Below are 15,546 nucleotides of genomic sequence, written 5' to 3'. Positions count from 1 at the left end.
ATTTTGCAAATGCCAAAACAATCGTTACTTGTACGTACTAGAGCGTGTCAGATTTTCATACAGATTTGAAGGTGATAACAAGGCATTTTTTCAAATATCTCCCTTCCTGTACCTCTAATTTCTTATTCCTCAGGAAAGTTGTAGATAATAAAATTCTAAACAACTTGAAGTGAAGTAAAAAAACTTCATCCTGTGAAGCAGGCGGGGATAGCTAGGACCTGTGAATTGGGGAGGGAAACATAACCTAGACAAGTTTGAAAAAGACTAAATTGTTTTAGGTTTATTAAATATCAATATTCAACCGTAATAACCAGAATAATATATGTTTCTGATGCAACCGACGCTTTGAAGACCACTACTCAATAACCCCTTCAGAACCTAATGAAAAGCATCAGGAAAAATGACTGCATGAAGGAACGTACCCGACTCCAATATAGTGAACACCGATGTTTACATCTCTAAGGAACATTTGACGTGGATTAGCAGCCCCAGTAATTTCGGAATTCGCTTGGAAGGAGTTATAGAGGTAATTCGTCAGTCTGTCTGCCGAGTTTAAGTTTACAGAGATTGCAGACGAACAAAGAAGGCCCCTTTCTGGTAATGAGAGCGGTTGGCGAAGTTACTTATCAATCCTGAAGGAATCCAAGGCTGAACCGTCCCTTAACGTCTCGCTGGAACATAATTAAACGACAAGCTGTCAACTGGAAGGACTGAATGGCAATTTGAAAGTTGAAGAATGAAATGTGCAAGCTGCTGGAATATTCGCCTACAACTTTTTCTCGATTCAAATGGAGCAAATTGCACGAAATGACGTATATGTGAATTTTAACATGGTCTAGGTTTGTGTGGTTTCGGAAAATTAAATTTTTTCCATCATGTTGTGTCTATATCCTCCCTCGTTCCAATTTTATTCGATGATAACCACTACCGACGTTCGCCAAGCTGTCGGCTCATTTTGCAATAAACACAACTGGCAGGTTGCCTTTATTGGCATCGTATTATCGACCTTTGAATGAATAGTACGTGGCATTAGAGCTCAGTCCTTTCTATATCTTCATGATGTTGATTGAATGCTTCGTGAACTTTCACGTGAAAGACGGAACTGATTTTGGCCGATATCGTTAGTTTAGTTTAAATACAATTCTACGCAGTGTTAAAGCCTTCATACCAACAACACCGCTAGAATACAGCATAATGGCTCTACAACCGACCATTTCTCAACCAACTCTGGAAAAAACAAGGCTGCGTGTTAGCGCCTTTACTTTCAATATTTTCGCCATAGCTGTTTCGATAATTGCTGACATGGGTATGCCTTTAAGAGGTGTTGGAATAAGATTCAGATATGATGGAGGCCTTTTTAACCTGAAGCTCAGAGTAAAAACACGTTCAAAGTTTATCACGGAACTTCAATATGCAGACGATTGCGCACTTATCGCTAGCAGCCCAGAGGATCTACAGATAATACTGGACACCTATAATTATATATACGAAGCTTTAGGCCTTAGACTCAATATCGACAAAACCAAAATCCTGGTAAGTTCGCCAGAAAGCCTTCAAACACATATCAGCCTGGATAATGAAACTTAAGAACAGGTCGAGCAGTTCAAATATTTGGGAAGCTTCATAAATACTAGGGCTAACCTAGACACGGAAATACACAACCGTATCAATTCGGCACCACGGGCATTCTGGAAGCTGAAGGTCAGACTGTTTCAAAATCTCGACCTCAATCTGAAGACCAAGACAGCTGTTTACAAAGCAGTCGTCCTCTCAACGCTTCTTTACGAAAGCGAAAGCTGGACGCCTTACAGGCGACATATTAAACAGCTTGAACAAACGCAACGACGTCATCTAAGACAGATAATGCACATCAGATGGTTCCACGAAGTTTCGAATGCAGAAGTCTTGCAACGCGCGAGTTGTACAACAATTTACACTCAAGTAACGAGGGCCCGACTCAGATGGAGCGGCCACATTCTGAGGATGCAAGACACCAGACTCCCCAAAATAGCTCTGTTTGGCGAATTGACAGAGGGAGCCCGGAAACCAGGAGTCCAGTATAAGCGGTTTAAGGATACACTACATCAATCCTAAAATCAGTTAATGCCAATCATAACTGGGAACAACTAGCGTTAGATAGGTCACAGAGGAGGTCTATGGTGTACAGTTATAATGGAGACTCGAGAAGAATACAGCGGCGGCCAGATCTGGTTGGTGACTATCCATGCTCGGAGTGTGGAAGGATCTGTAGGTCACGGTTGGGTCTCTTCAGTCACGGGAGGGCTCACAGTCGCAATTAGCCCAAAGAAATTAGTCGTCTATATCGTGATAGACTCCATCGTTGACGCCGAAAATGGATGTCATTAATTCTCCTAATATTCCTCTCCTGGTTCTGGTCGATAGATGTTGGATGCTGTCGATGAGTAGGTTGTTGTCATACTTCATTTCTACGATGTGGTGTTGAAACTCGTGACAGTGATTTGTCTGCGATAGTTGAGAAGCTGTAGTACATAACCCTCGAAAGTTTTCAACTGTTCTGTTAAGATTGCTTCGGTCCAAATGTAGTTGATCAAGAGAAAACGGTGTTAATAATTTCAACTCTCCTCCACTTATGTATGCTTTCCCTAAATGCTCCACGTAGAATTCAGGCGGCAGTTTGTGAATTGTGTGGTGCGCTATTGCGTTTTTAGTATTGGCTACACATAGTAACCAAAATTGTATAGTTTCTCAGTTGCAGTAGAAATAGAGTAGGAACAAATATCCAGATCATATGAAAGTGTTCCTGGACAATCACAGCTTTTCCGGAAAGTTTCGGTGGTTTTAATGATGATAGAAGCGCGCGAACTATTCCACGGATGCCCTTAGTAATGAATGTACGAACTCCATATCACCCTAAACAACGATTGTGCATTCAAGGGATTGTTCGTTGAACATTAACCACTTCCGGTTTAAACCATATTATCGCGAATAAGGGACAGAAATTTGACGTTCTACGGAATGTAACGTTGAATACGCCACCATTAAACCCAGGGAATATTGTAATTCTCGCGACAAAAATGAAAACCTGCCTGAACATGGCCCAATTACGGACACTCCTGCTTTAAACGGATATCTCCACCTACACGGAATGAAACCCGGCATTGAACCTCCGCTTGACGGTTTTGCTGTGTTCGCAAATATACCACTGAAAGAAATCTGGAGTGGCTACTGAACGATTTAGCTGAATAAGTGAAGCTTTTGAGAGGATAATGAATTATGTATAGTCCATTCACCTTCAGAAATGCATTCGGTTTGGGATAGGCTACCTAATGTTTTCAAGTTTTTGTAACTATTAGAAAGGAGTTACCATTTCCTGTATGTTTAGTGGTACAGAAACCGAAACAGGGGCTATTTTGAATGCAAATCTGATCACTGTCATAGATAGTTACCTTGATATTCTGAAATCGACAACTAATCAAAAAATATTGCACATATTTGATATGTGATATTCTATCGAATATGATAGGAAACTACCAAAAATCTTCATATGATAATAAGCTTTCAAGAGGATCAGGGAGTTTCTTGTAAAATTTGGAGAAAACAATACACTTTTCAGTAACGGTCTTAGATGATGAAATTTAATTCACCCAGTAAATATAGCATATACATTTTGGCTTGTCTTTGACTCGTCCAAATATTTCAACAGTAGATTTTGGAGGTCAAGAGAAACACTTTTTTCCTTTCCTATTTTTCCTCAATCCGTTCGGTTTAAAAGAAACAGGCGGATTGGAAGATACAGGCTGTTGAAAAACCATAAAAAATGTTATTTTTAATTCGCACATTTTATCGAATGAAACGAAATTCGAAATATAGTTTTCCATTTATTTGATGAATCTTGTTCAAACACAAGAAATCATCTACGTTTTCTCATTATGACCATTCAAAGAACCCAACTCTCTACTGAGTTGGACGCTTTGTAATGAATATTTGAACGTTTTGTAAAATAAAAGTATTTTTCATATTTTCTCGTATAATGCGCCTTTTTTGAGTAATTTGATGTTCTAAAATTGAAATCTATCTGCGAAATTTTAAAGTAGGGGTACTTTGTCTGGATACAACTCTGTTCGAATGATCCACAAATGTGTAGAGACACAGATTCAGCTAGTTATTCTGAAGGTAAATTTGTTATTTCAGGGGTGGCACAGCTCATTATGAAAACTTAAAATAGCTATATGTTTTCACCTGGACCGCACTGGAAAAAATGGCATAAGAAAAAATGCTTACTTTTGAATTCGAGAATCTACTGTTGGAATTTTTGTAAAATCAAACACTCATCCTGTATAGTCCATTATGATTGGCATCCCGGTAGGTCTTGAAAGTGCAAACCCTGCTTAATATCTGGTCACAAAAGATCTTCTGTATTTTCAATCATAGCAATGAAATGAAATGAAATGAAATATATAAATCCCAACTAAAAAAGTACAAGCGATAAGTCCCCTGTTGTCAATTTTTGTAAAAAAAGTTAATACACTTCTGTTTGTATACATCGGGGAACGGGGAATATTTTGATGTTTCAATAAGAGTTTTCATGAAAAATATATCTCAATCTGTTGAAAGTATCTTCATCTATCTCGTGACAATGGAGAAAGCTTAGGGAAGTTTTCATAATTTGTATCCTTTGAGGAAATCTTGAATAACCACTTTCTTGTGAAGCTGTCAGTTTTTATATGTATCTCGTCCTTATACCATGGTAAATTTTTTGTACATTGCAAATCGTTTACAAAGAACAGAAGGTGAATTAACTAAACTGAATATATAACCTCAAAATGAAAAAAATTACACAAAAAACAAATCTTTTTCCCCCAGAGGGGGAAGTAGGAGTTCGAGTAGTTTTTTTCTCAATAAAAATGACCGCAGATGTGAATGTGATACATAATCTGAAATAGCAACTTTTCTAGTAATAAATCTGAAAATTTTATGGAGCTCGATGCAGCCGTTCGGTCTTGACGAATATTTGAGTGATTCCATATTCTTGGAAATTTTTCAATCGTCACAGTTAGAGTAGTTTTTCTCCCAATAAATGTCAACCTAGATGGAAATGTGATACATATTCTGAAAGAGCAACTCTTCTAATAATAAATCTGAAAATTTCATGGAGCTCTATGCAGCCATTCGGTCTTGACGATCATTTAATTGATTCCATCTTTTTGGTAATTTTTCGATAGTCACCATACATAGATGTAAATGTGATGGATACATATTCTGAAAGAGCAACTCTCCCCCAATTATTTTCCAGTACAGTAGATATCAAAAATCGTTCGATCTACATTTCCAATTCTACTTTCTCATCACGCCCACAAAAAACCGAGCATATCAGACGGGCCACATTATTACCAACCAGACGTGCAGCATATAATGCAGTCTGAAACTGCCATCAAGAGTACTCTATTCACGTCTTATAGTTGCCATAGCGAGGGCCATTACGAGAATGCAAATCCCCCGCGAAATGTCCCACAGGCGAAGTTGAATAATGCCAAAGAAATACTGTAATGACACATAAAAAAATGATTGATGATTGCCCCGGTTCAATCCGCGATACAGAAGAGGTGAGAGATGGAAGGGGGCGACGGCCAGAAGTATAATTAAAATCGCGGTGGGCATTGTTTTCAACTTTGAAGAGATGTAAATTGCCCGGAAGCCGGATGCCGCTGAAGAATTAATCATTCCGTCGGCTACGGCCGTATCGGAATGCGGAATGAATAAACAGCCCGGATTTATTCGGCCAATTTAAAATGGAACGAGGAATGACACTTAAGAATTGCCGTGGATTAATCTGAATGGCGGAATCTTCAGACGTCGCGACGCCGTTTGACAGAGCGAAGATTGGACAGCTCACGACCGGACGTTCGGGAAGTTTCAGCCGTTACGCTAATTATGAAATGAAAGTTTCACAGTTTAGTCCGAAAACTCCTGAGTGTTTTTGTATCACAACACGTCTGGGAGGGAGTTTGGCAACTCTAATTTAGTTAGACACATCGGATCGATGTTGGGGTAGTGTGGCAGTTTTCGGAGGAATTTCTGTATGTTTCTTCTTTGGGTTGGATTCATTTCGATGAAAAACGGAGCTCTCATCTACAATGAATATGGGGCAAGAATGCAAGAGGTGACTTTTCTCGAAAAATAAAGTTTTTTCTAACGTTTTCGTTGCATGGATTGACAGGAAAAGAAATTGCAATTTTCGATATGAAAACAATTCTTTGGAAATACCTAGGGAGATGTTTTTTTTTTTTGAGAAAGATAATAAGTATTGGTAATGAGAATATATGACGATGAGTGATTCGTGAGGAGTATCTATCAAACAAAAAATAATAATTTTGAACTAATTTCCAGAGCGGATATGTGATTAAAGGAAGTAATACGAGAATATATTGAAAAATTCTTAGCCTTCTATAGATCCAAACAAAATTTTGATGTCAGAATATTTTATTACTCTACATATTCTCCTCTTAATTGGATACATTTATTACAGCGAACCTGCAACGTCTATAAACCTTTAAAAAAAAATGTTTCTGCTTGCTCTACAAACCAGACCCCCACAGCTTTTATTATCCTATAAGAAGATGGGGAAGAAAATTTACTACCTTTTAAACTTTTTTTCAGTTAAGGAAAGAAGTGATAGTCAGATGGAGACAAATCTGGTGAATAAACGGGGTGTTCTAGTGATTCAAACCTTAAATCACGAATTTTTTGCATGGCAACATGAGATTTGTGTGCAAGGGCAGTGTCCTGCAAAAACGAAACACCTTTGTATAGCTTTCCACGTCTTTTCTCCCTACTTTTCCCCCGTAGAGTGGTCAGTAATGTCAAATAGTAATCTCCGGTTATTTTTCTACCCTTATCCAAAAAATGAATCATGATTACTGCATAGCAATCCCAAAAAACTGAAGCAAGAGCTTTTCCAGCAGATTTTTGGACGCGAAACTTCTTAGGTCTTGGAGAACCAGAGTGTCGCCATTCCATCGATTGTTGCTTTGTTTCTGGATCGTAAAAATGTACCCAAGTCTTATCCATAGTAACAATTCGGTTTAAGAAGTCTTCATCGTTTTCAAATTGAGCACAGATCGAACGCGATGCTTCTACCCTTGCACGCTTTTGGTCAACATTCAAACATTTGGGGATCCATTTTGCCGCAATGTCCAAATTGACGTACACTATATATGCGTTCGTATGAAATATTCAGTGCTTCAGTTATCCGTTTTAGCCCAATTCGACGGTCTGATAAAATCATGTCATGAACTGTATCGATATTTTCGGGGACTGACACAGAAACTGGCCTTCTCGATCGGTCATCATCTTCAATGGAAAATTTACCTCTTACTTGATGATAGCTCGATACTCCAATTTTACGATTTTCACAATTTCGGTGGACATGTTCTTACGTGGGATTATTATACGGACCAATGTCTTAAACGAAATCTTATGATTGATTCAGTCATCACAAGATGAGTTTTTTCCATTTCTTTTGCGATAATTCAGATGAAAAATGATATAGGGTCGTATAAGATTCTTATTCAGTAATAATTTTCAATTTTTTCACAAATTTGACATGAAAATACTTTTCAAATTTCTCAGAAAAAAAAACACTAAATCAGGGTTTGCACAAAAATAAAAAAATTGTCGTGTCTGTAGTATTCTTCTAGATTATTTCTTTACTCAGTAGAACTTTTCACGTTCTGTCATCATCAACTAGTTGAATTATTTTTTGTCCTGATAGTGCCTGAAAGGAATCGAAAAAGACATAAGTTTTTAACCTCATCTGAAAAGTCACCTGGTGTAATTCCCTCGTAACTGATGGTTACTAGTAGATACCACCTTAAAAAGTGTAAGATTTCAGGTGAAAATGAATTTGAATTCAAAATAGAGTTACTGAGATAGGCACTTGTTTTGAAGCTGATGTTGAAAATGGGTATTTATAGTGTATTTAAGGGTATTCATCCTCTAACAGCTACCCTGAGTTTTCGGAAAATGTAAATTTGCATCTGGAACGCCTGTTTTCATATCTTCGTTCAATTTGTTGGAAAACAGTGCTCCATTCCCAACTGTTTCCAAGAGATACATAGTAGAAGAGTAGAACAGATTGATAAATTTCAAATTGTCCGTAATGGTTTGATATAGTAGGAGTATGACCGTATTTTATTTCGTCAGTATCAGTCAGTCAATGAATGATATTGTCTGTGAAACTTCGTCGAAGACCTTATTGGACTACTCTGTATGGGTTGTTCGCAGCTGAATTTCATTAGTTATCAACTTTCAAAATACTCTTTGGAGCATTTGTTTAATGAACACTATTGCATGCGCCATTTTGTAACCCACTTGCCTAACTTGTGGTTCTTTGACGCCGAAGTTGCTTCATTAATGAATTTTCAATAGGAAAGCAGCCTGACCTACCGGAGAACACCTCAACCCGGATAGATACGAGATTGAATCCGATCCCTTGTTCAAGAAAATATATGTGCACCATGGGTATCGTCGAAATCGAACAATTGTGCAGTTTGTTTGATCAAGAGGCAGAAACTGCTTCGCATATAATCATCACAATCGAAGTTCTATCTCTCTGGGGCAAAACAATTCCGAGACCGTAAATTGCGAGTGGGTATATACATGCCCCTCATACATGCAATCAGTTCGATTCAAACGTCGAGTGCTATCGCAAACAGTATTAACGCTTTTGAAGGCTTGATTCGCAGACCCGATCTGAGATTCAGTTGATATAAGGAACTTTTTGAATCGACAGATTATGATAAGGATGGGAGGATGTCGAATGTAACTCGAAAAACCATTTCAATACTGAAAAATGGACCATAAAAATTGATAGTTAATAGCGATTTTGAAAATGTGCCATTACTTCTTTATTTTCGAAAACTTTTCAAAACGATGAGAACTTTCTGAAGGCACTTCTTTACTGGAAACAAGAAACTATATTCATTATTTTTATGTCTTGTACTAAGGGTGAAAAAACAATAACTTTCAAATACACTGCTCAAAAAAATTAGCGCACATTATGAAAATCTCTAATTTATTCTACTACTGAAGGTGTTCTCAATGATTATTATTTTTATTAGAATTATGCATGTATATGTTATCCACATTCAACGGTTTTCTTCAATACAGATGTTTTTTCATAGCAGGAATAAAAAAGATGATATTATCAGATTTTGAATGTATTGGCTCCATTCTAAAATCAGTTGTTCTCGATCGATTCTAGTGATCAATAATTTTTCTTTCGTTTGATTTTCTACACTCGATCGCTATGCAACGCGAAACACGCAATTTGACCCAAGCGGAATGTGCCCAAGTAGTAGTTTTGCGAGGAGAAGGGTGAACATACACAATAATTGCAGAGAGGTTTGGAGTTTCCCTTACAAGTGTGTCCAGAATGTTGCAGCGATTCAGGGAGACGGGTATGAATGTCCGAAGACCAGGACAGGGTAGACCACGGGTAACAACTGCCATTCAAGAACGTTACTTGAGAGTTTCTTTGTTGAGACAACGGTTCGCAACCGCTCGCCTCCTTCAAATTAAGCTTGAGCAAACTCATGAGGTGCAAATTAGCACTCAGGCAATAAGAAATCGCCTCAGAGAATATGATTTAAGGCCTCGTGTCCCGGCAAGAGGCCCAGCTCTTACCCCAGCCCATTGAAGGGCGCGTTTGGATTTTGCGAGAGAGCATATCCATTGAAAAGTGGCCGATTGGGAAAGAGTTCTCTTCACAGATGAGTCTAGATTCTGCCTCTACCATTGTGATCGACGTTCCCTTGTATACAGACGTCCACATAAAAGATATGCTCAGTGCAATTTCCTGAATACTACTGGTTTCGGGGGAGGATCGATTATGGTATGGGGTGGAATATCTTTGACTGCTCCCACAGACCTAATTGTCGTTTATAATGGAGCTATGAATGCTGATAAGTATATAAGGAACATTCTTGAAGAGCATGTAGTGCCATTTGCCCCATACATTGGTGAAAATTTCATTTTTATGGTCGATAATGCCAGACCCCATCGTGCGCGCATCATTCAGGAGTACCTTGAAGAGGTTGAAGTCTCTCGAATGGAATGGCCAGCAAATCCAGATCTCAATCCGATTGAGCAGGTTTGGGACAACCTCAATAGAAGGCTGAGAAGTTCAGAAAATCATCCAGCTACTCTTAATGACTTAGGAATCTAACTCTGAGAAATCTGGGAAGGATTAGATCAGAACATTTTAAGATCACTCATTTTGAGTATGAACCGTCGTTGCCGAGCTGTAATTAACCCAAGGGGTGGAAATACCAAGTATTAAATCACTTATCAGCATAGCAGTATTTTGAAAATTGTTCATTTCTCTTCTTTCACATAAGATTCGGTGAAATCCTGAAGTTTTCTTCCATTTAATGTGTCTTGTTTCGTTCAAAACCTTCCCGAGAGAACATAAAAAATAAGTTTCAAAGTCAATGTAGACTTAACTTTCATTAAAATTGAGATTTTCAGAATGTGCGTTAATTTTTTTGCGCAGTGCATTCGTATTTCAAATGACTAATATGTATTTTTTTTCAACCTTAGTACAAGATCGAAGAAAATGAATAAGGTGCAGTATTTCCAGTAAAAAAGTGCCAGTAGAAAGTTTTCACTGTTTTTAGATATTTTCTGAAACATTTTCGAAATCGTCAAAATATAAAAATTAGGTCATATCTTAAAGAGAAATGAAGATATCATGAAACGGTTTTCAATAATGGACTTTTCACGAAAATCGTTTAGCCCTATCTAGTCTAGAAGTACCAGAAACAGTCAAAATCAAGCAATTTGGGATAACCTGTATATTACGGATTTGGACCAACTGTTATTATAGTAAAATAATAACTTTTTCACACAATTGAAAGTACAAAAAACATAATTCCTCGATTCATATTTAAGATTCATCGCATGAAAATTATGAATTTCGGTGAAAAATTCTACCAATACCTTTTCCAATCATCGTTTTGATATTTTTCATCTAAATCACTGGAAGAAATGCTTTTCGAATAACGTTCGAAAAATCCATTTTCTAGAAATGTGGAAGAGTGTGTTAGGAGCACACGAAACTAATAAGTTTCGGTATCCTGAGTGATGAGATACCTATCATATGGCTATACATCGATTCACTTTATTCCATTCAAATAGCTCCACTGAAGTTTTAATGGTCGACCGTTTGGGATCGAACGTTAGGGGCGATTACGATAAAATTCTTAATCCACTTTTGCACGATACGGGTGTTTATTCAGTTCGATACGTCCGAATAGTCCCAGTAGATCCGGAAATTTTATGGTCGACCACCGTTTATTGCGATTTCGATAGAATTTTCAAACTGCACATCTACGCCCGAATTATTGGACCAGACAACTCACATCATCATTCGTGATCCGTTCACGGAATACTGGAAAATCAGGTATAAATTGCATCGTAACGATCAAGTAGACTCGGTGCACACAGGCCCGGATCTACGATTTTTTCTGACCGGGGCAAAAATTCACGATGGCGCCCCCCCCCCCTTCTAAGGTTCGTAGGAAAAATTTAATTGCATATTCGTCATCGCTATCAACCCGAGTTATTTTTTTCACTAGTTTGAGGTCGTATAGATTACGAATATGCAATTAGATTTTTCCTAAGATGAGTACTTTGGGAAAAAAATCACTCATGTTTTTTTCCCATTGTTCCATCAAAAGATATTTTTTCTCATTGTTCCAATAAAAGTTATTCTTTTCCCATAATATCCCAAAAATTGCACAAATAAAAAAGTTTGTATTTACAAGAATGTCGTTTGCAACCCGCCCTCGTCTATCGTTTTTACCCGCGCTTCATGAACGAAATTATTTCGAACAAAAATTTATTTTTTTAGCTACATATATCGACCCGGATCATTTTACATATTAATTCAAGGTAGATCACGAATATGCAATTAGATTTTTGGAGGATCAGTATTTTGAGGGATAAATCACTTTTAGTGCAAAATTTCGGAAATATTGGTCAACTTTGAGGAGCTGTAGCAGATAGAAAAAAAACACTAGTCATATGCTGTTTTTTTGGTGATGAATTGGTTCTTTGCAAATATAAAAAACCACACTTCATGCATCTATCTCGAACGGTTCAGATTTTATGAATTTTTCCGTGAAGGTCCAAAATTTCCGATTTTCCATCGACCATAACTTGAAAAATGAATTTTTTTAGAAATATCCGTTTGCATATTCGTGTTCTACGCCCTCGAATTAGTATACAGAATGAATTCGGTTTTTATCGGAGACCAAAAATATTTTTCAGAAAATCGCCCACTCTGTATGTTTATATTTCATTTTGTGAAAACATTTCAGAAAACACAATTTCGTGAAACTTTTGTATAAAACATTTTTTTGTACCTCTCTTAGTAACAAAGTTAAAGGGGGGCTCAAATCATGGTGAAAGACTCGGTACATCTATGGAAAATTTTCGATCTTACCGATTTCCACCAAAATTGGTGTTTTTACTAAGGAATAGATTACGAATATGCAAACAGAATCATGCTGAAAGGATTAGTTTTTAAGTTATGGTCTATAGAAAATCGGAAATTTTGGCCCTTAGTTCCAGATGAGAAGGCGATGAGTCGGTAATTCCCCAGGCAAAGAAATTACTGCTTGCGACGCAGTGTAAACATATCAGATCTTTCAACCTATTTCACCCAAGTGTGGCGGTCATTCGTAGATGACTGAATAATATGCAGTTAATTGATCCCTCATTGATTTTAAAGATTTTAGGCATAGTGATGGTTTATCATGTTTACATTCTACAGTTTTCCATTTAGCACCGAGAAAATCAAAAGTAAAAAAATCTTAACCTCTGGTTGATTTTGGCGCCCCCTTAAGCTGGCGCCCGGGACAAGCGCCCCGCTTGCCCCCCCCTAGATCCGGGCCTGGGTGCACATATCCATAGAAAATAATAACGATATCATTGTTATAGAGATGCACATCCTGTGTCTGACAAGTCCAGTGACAGATTATTCGAGTTGAGGGTTGGATTCCTATTTCCGTTCCCGAATAAGAAATGATATTCGTAGTTTGTGAAGGAAATTATAGCTGAGGAATGAAATCTCTTGAATTGAAAATGGAGCTAGAAAAACAAAGAACTTTTCATACACCCTGACAGAAAAGGACAAGGCAAACCGTGAAAATTGTAAAAGTTGTTAACGTTAGTTAGATGTCCAAACATTTTTGTGTGAAGATAGTATGTAATAATATCACGAACAATGTCACAAGCACTTTCAATACCATGTCTCAAATCTTCGCCTTTCACAATGCACCAAGTTCTCCAAATGACACCAACATTTTCTGATTCTTGGAGGCATTTTTCATCAAATATAAGATTGAGAAGAGATTGATGTGGCCGATATTGGATGAAAATCCATATACGATGATTAACTACCCACCAAAAAGTCAGTCGTTTTTACGTATTTGAAGTACAATTTACTCCAGTCTGTTTTTTGATGGTCAAAAACATAGTTATTTTGTTCTGAATATCATTTGGGATCGATTTTCTTGGGATTGGTTAATAAATACATATAAAAATAACATATAATCGAACTGATAATCACCAGACCTCAATCCTTTGGATTTTTATGTATGGGGTTGTGTTAAAGATGAAATTCTCAAGATTTCAGTCATAAATAATTCACATACACCATCAGGGACAAAATTTTGTGTTAAGTCAAAAAGAGCACTTTTTTCCGTTTATTACAATTCGGCCTAGATGAAATTATTTCAAATTTTCATGATGATTTATGCCACCTCTGGAAAAACAAAATTCCCTAGAGAATAACAAGCTCTATGATACTACACATCTGTGAATCTTTTAAATAGAGTTGCATTCAGCCAAAGCAACCAATTTTTCCAGTTCCACAGAGTTTTTTTACTGTCGGAATCAAATTGCTCAAAAACGGCGCATTATACGAGAAAAAATGAAGAATACTATTTCCCAAATCGGTGAAATATCAAAATATGAGAGTTCAACTTAGATTCAAGAGTTGTTTTCTTTGAATTTCTGGTATTTTTATGGTATGTAATGGTCTTAATGAACAAACTGGAAGATGGGGATGGAAATTTGTGTTCGGAAAAGATTCACGAAAAACTATGTTTGGAAATTCACTCCATTTTTTATGAATTTTTAACAGCTCTCATCTCTTCAGCCAATTGGGATAAAATGATAAGAGGAAAATGTTTTTTAGACCACAGGAATCTTATGTGTATGCTCAAGTTAAAGACTCAACCTGTATACAGGGTGTATTTTAGGGTGAGGCTTTTTTTCAACAGAAGGTAGAACGGGTCAAAATGATGCATTTCACAAAAAATCACCTATAAAAAACTTTAAAAATGACAAAGTTGAAAAAAAAGTGTAAATGATAACTAAAATAGATCCTAATACGACCTAGACCGTTAGTTAGCTGAATTATCGCAAAGCAGTGGGAAAAAACTTATCTCCTGATTCTACCATGTGGTTTCGTTTAGGTTATTGGTTCGTTCGATATTTACGTGGTAATGAAAATGGAAACTTGAGAATGCCGAATTGTTGTCATTATTTTTCAGTAACTTACACGATTTTATGAAATGGCTCATTTCGATACCAACTGACAGAAGAGACTTAAGACACAAGTGTAAAAAATAGAATGATACTTAAAAAACTCACCAATAAAATTCGTCTAAATTATTCACAAAGTTTTTCACATCACAATCTTCTTGTTACAACATTCCAACAATCGTCGTAAAAATGGGATGAAATGAAGAAACACCATAGCACTTTTGCAACATAACTAACACAAGCACTTTCAAGGTTTCGATTTTCGATTTTCTACATTTTTTTCCTCCCTAAATTGCACGTTACAACAAATATGATTCTCTCAAAATTGTCCTGATGCATCTAATCCGATGGTACTGAACCAGTCATTCTCCAACCATATGTTTATGTTTTGTTTCGTTTTTGCGATGACTGAGTCACCTTTCACAGTCCCGTATTTGAAATTGTATGAAATTTTGACGAACTTCTAGGAATCTAGGAGTTGTATCTCAGCCATCTTGGATATTTTATATAGACATTTGGCGATTTCTTCATGCATGAGAATGAATTTTCTTTTTTTAACGGGTAACGATGCCTCGTAAAGCAAAAAATCAAGAGACCGAATTAGCTCCAAATTAAATAAGGATTTGAATGGTAATTTTATTGTCGGAAAAACCAGTGGCGTATCATTTTCTTATCTGAAAATATTCAGTCTCGCATCAGTACGGACGCCACTGGTAGAATAAAAAAGAAATGATATTATGCAAAAGTGCTCCTTGACGCTCAAAACCTATTTCTCGAATTACATAAAAATATTTCAAGCAGTGTGAAAGTTATTAATAAAAAACATTTTTTTTTCTATAATTTTAACACCCCGTATCTCGGAGAGGAAACATTTCTCGACCTATGTTTATATGAAAAACTAGGGCTTATTTTTGATGTAGAATACGTGGTTGAAATTTCTTGGTTACGATG

General features: G+C 36.9%; 1 protein-coding gene across 1 annotated transcript in view; it reads left to right on the top strand.

The window, feature by feature from the left end:
- The window catches only part of LOC123310512 (neural cell adhesion molecule 2-like), a 153,701-nt gene that overhangs the window by 118,157 nt on the left and 19,998 nt on the right, over nucleotides 1–15,546 (top strand). The window lies entirely within an intron of this gene.

The sequence above is a fragment of the Coccinella septempunctata genome, chromosome 3 (genome assembly GCF_907165205.1).
Source record: "Coccinella septempunctata chromosome 3, icCocSept1.1, whole genome shotgun sequence".
Taxonomy (NCBI): Eukaryota; Metazoa; Arthropoda; class Insecta; order Coleoptera; family Coccinellidae; genus Coccinella; species Coccinella septempunctata.
Note: the sequence above shows the minus strand (reverse complement) of the source record. Positions and strands in the feature narration are given on the sequence as shown.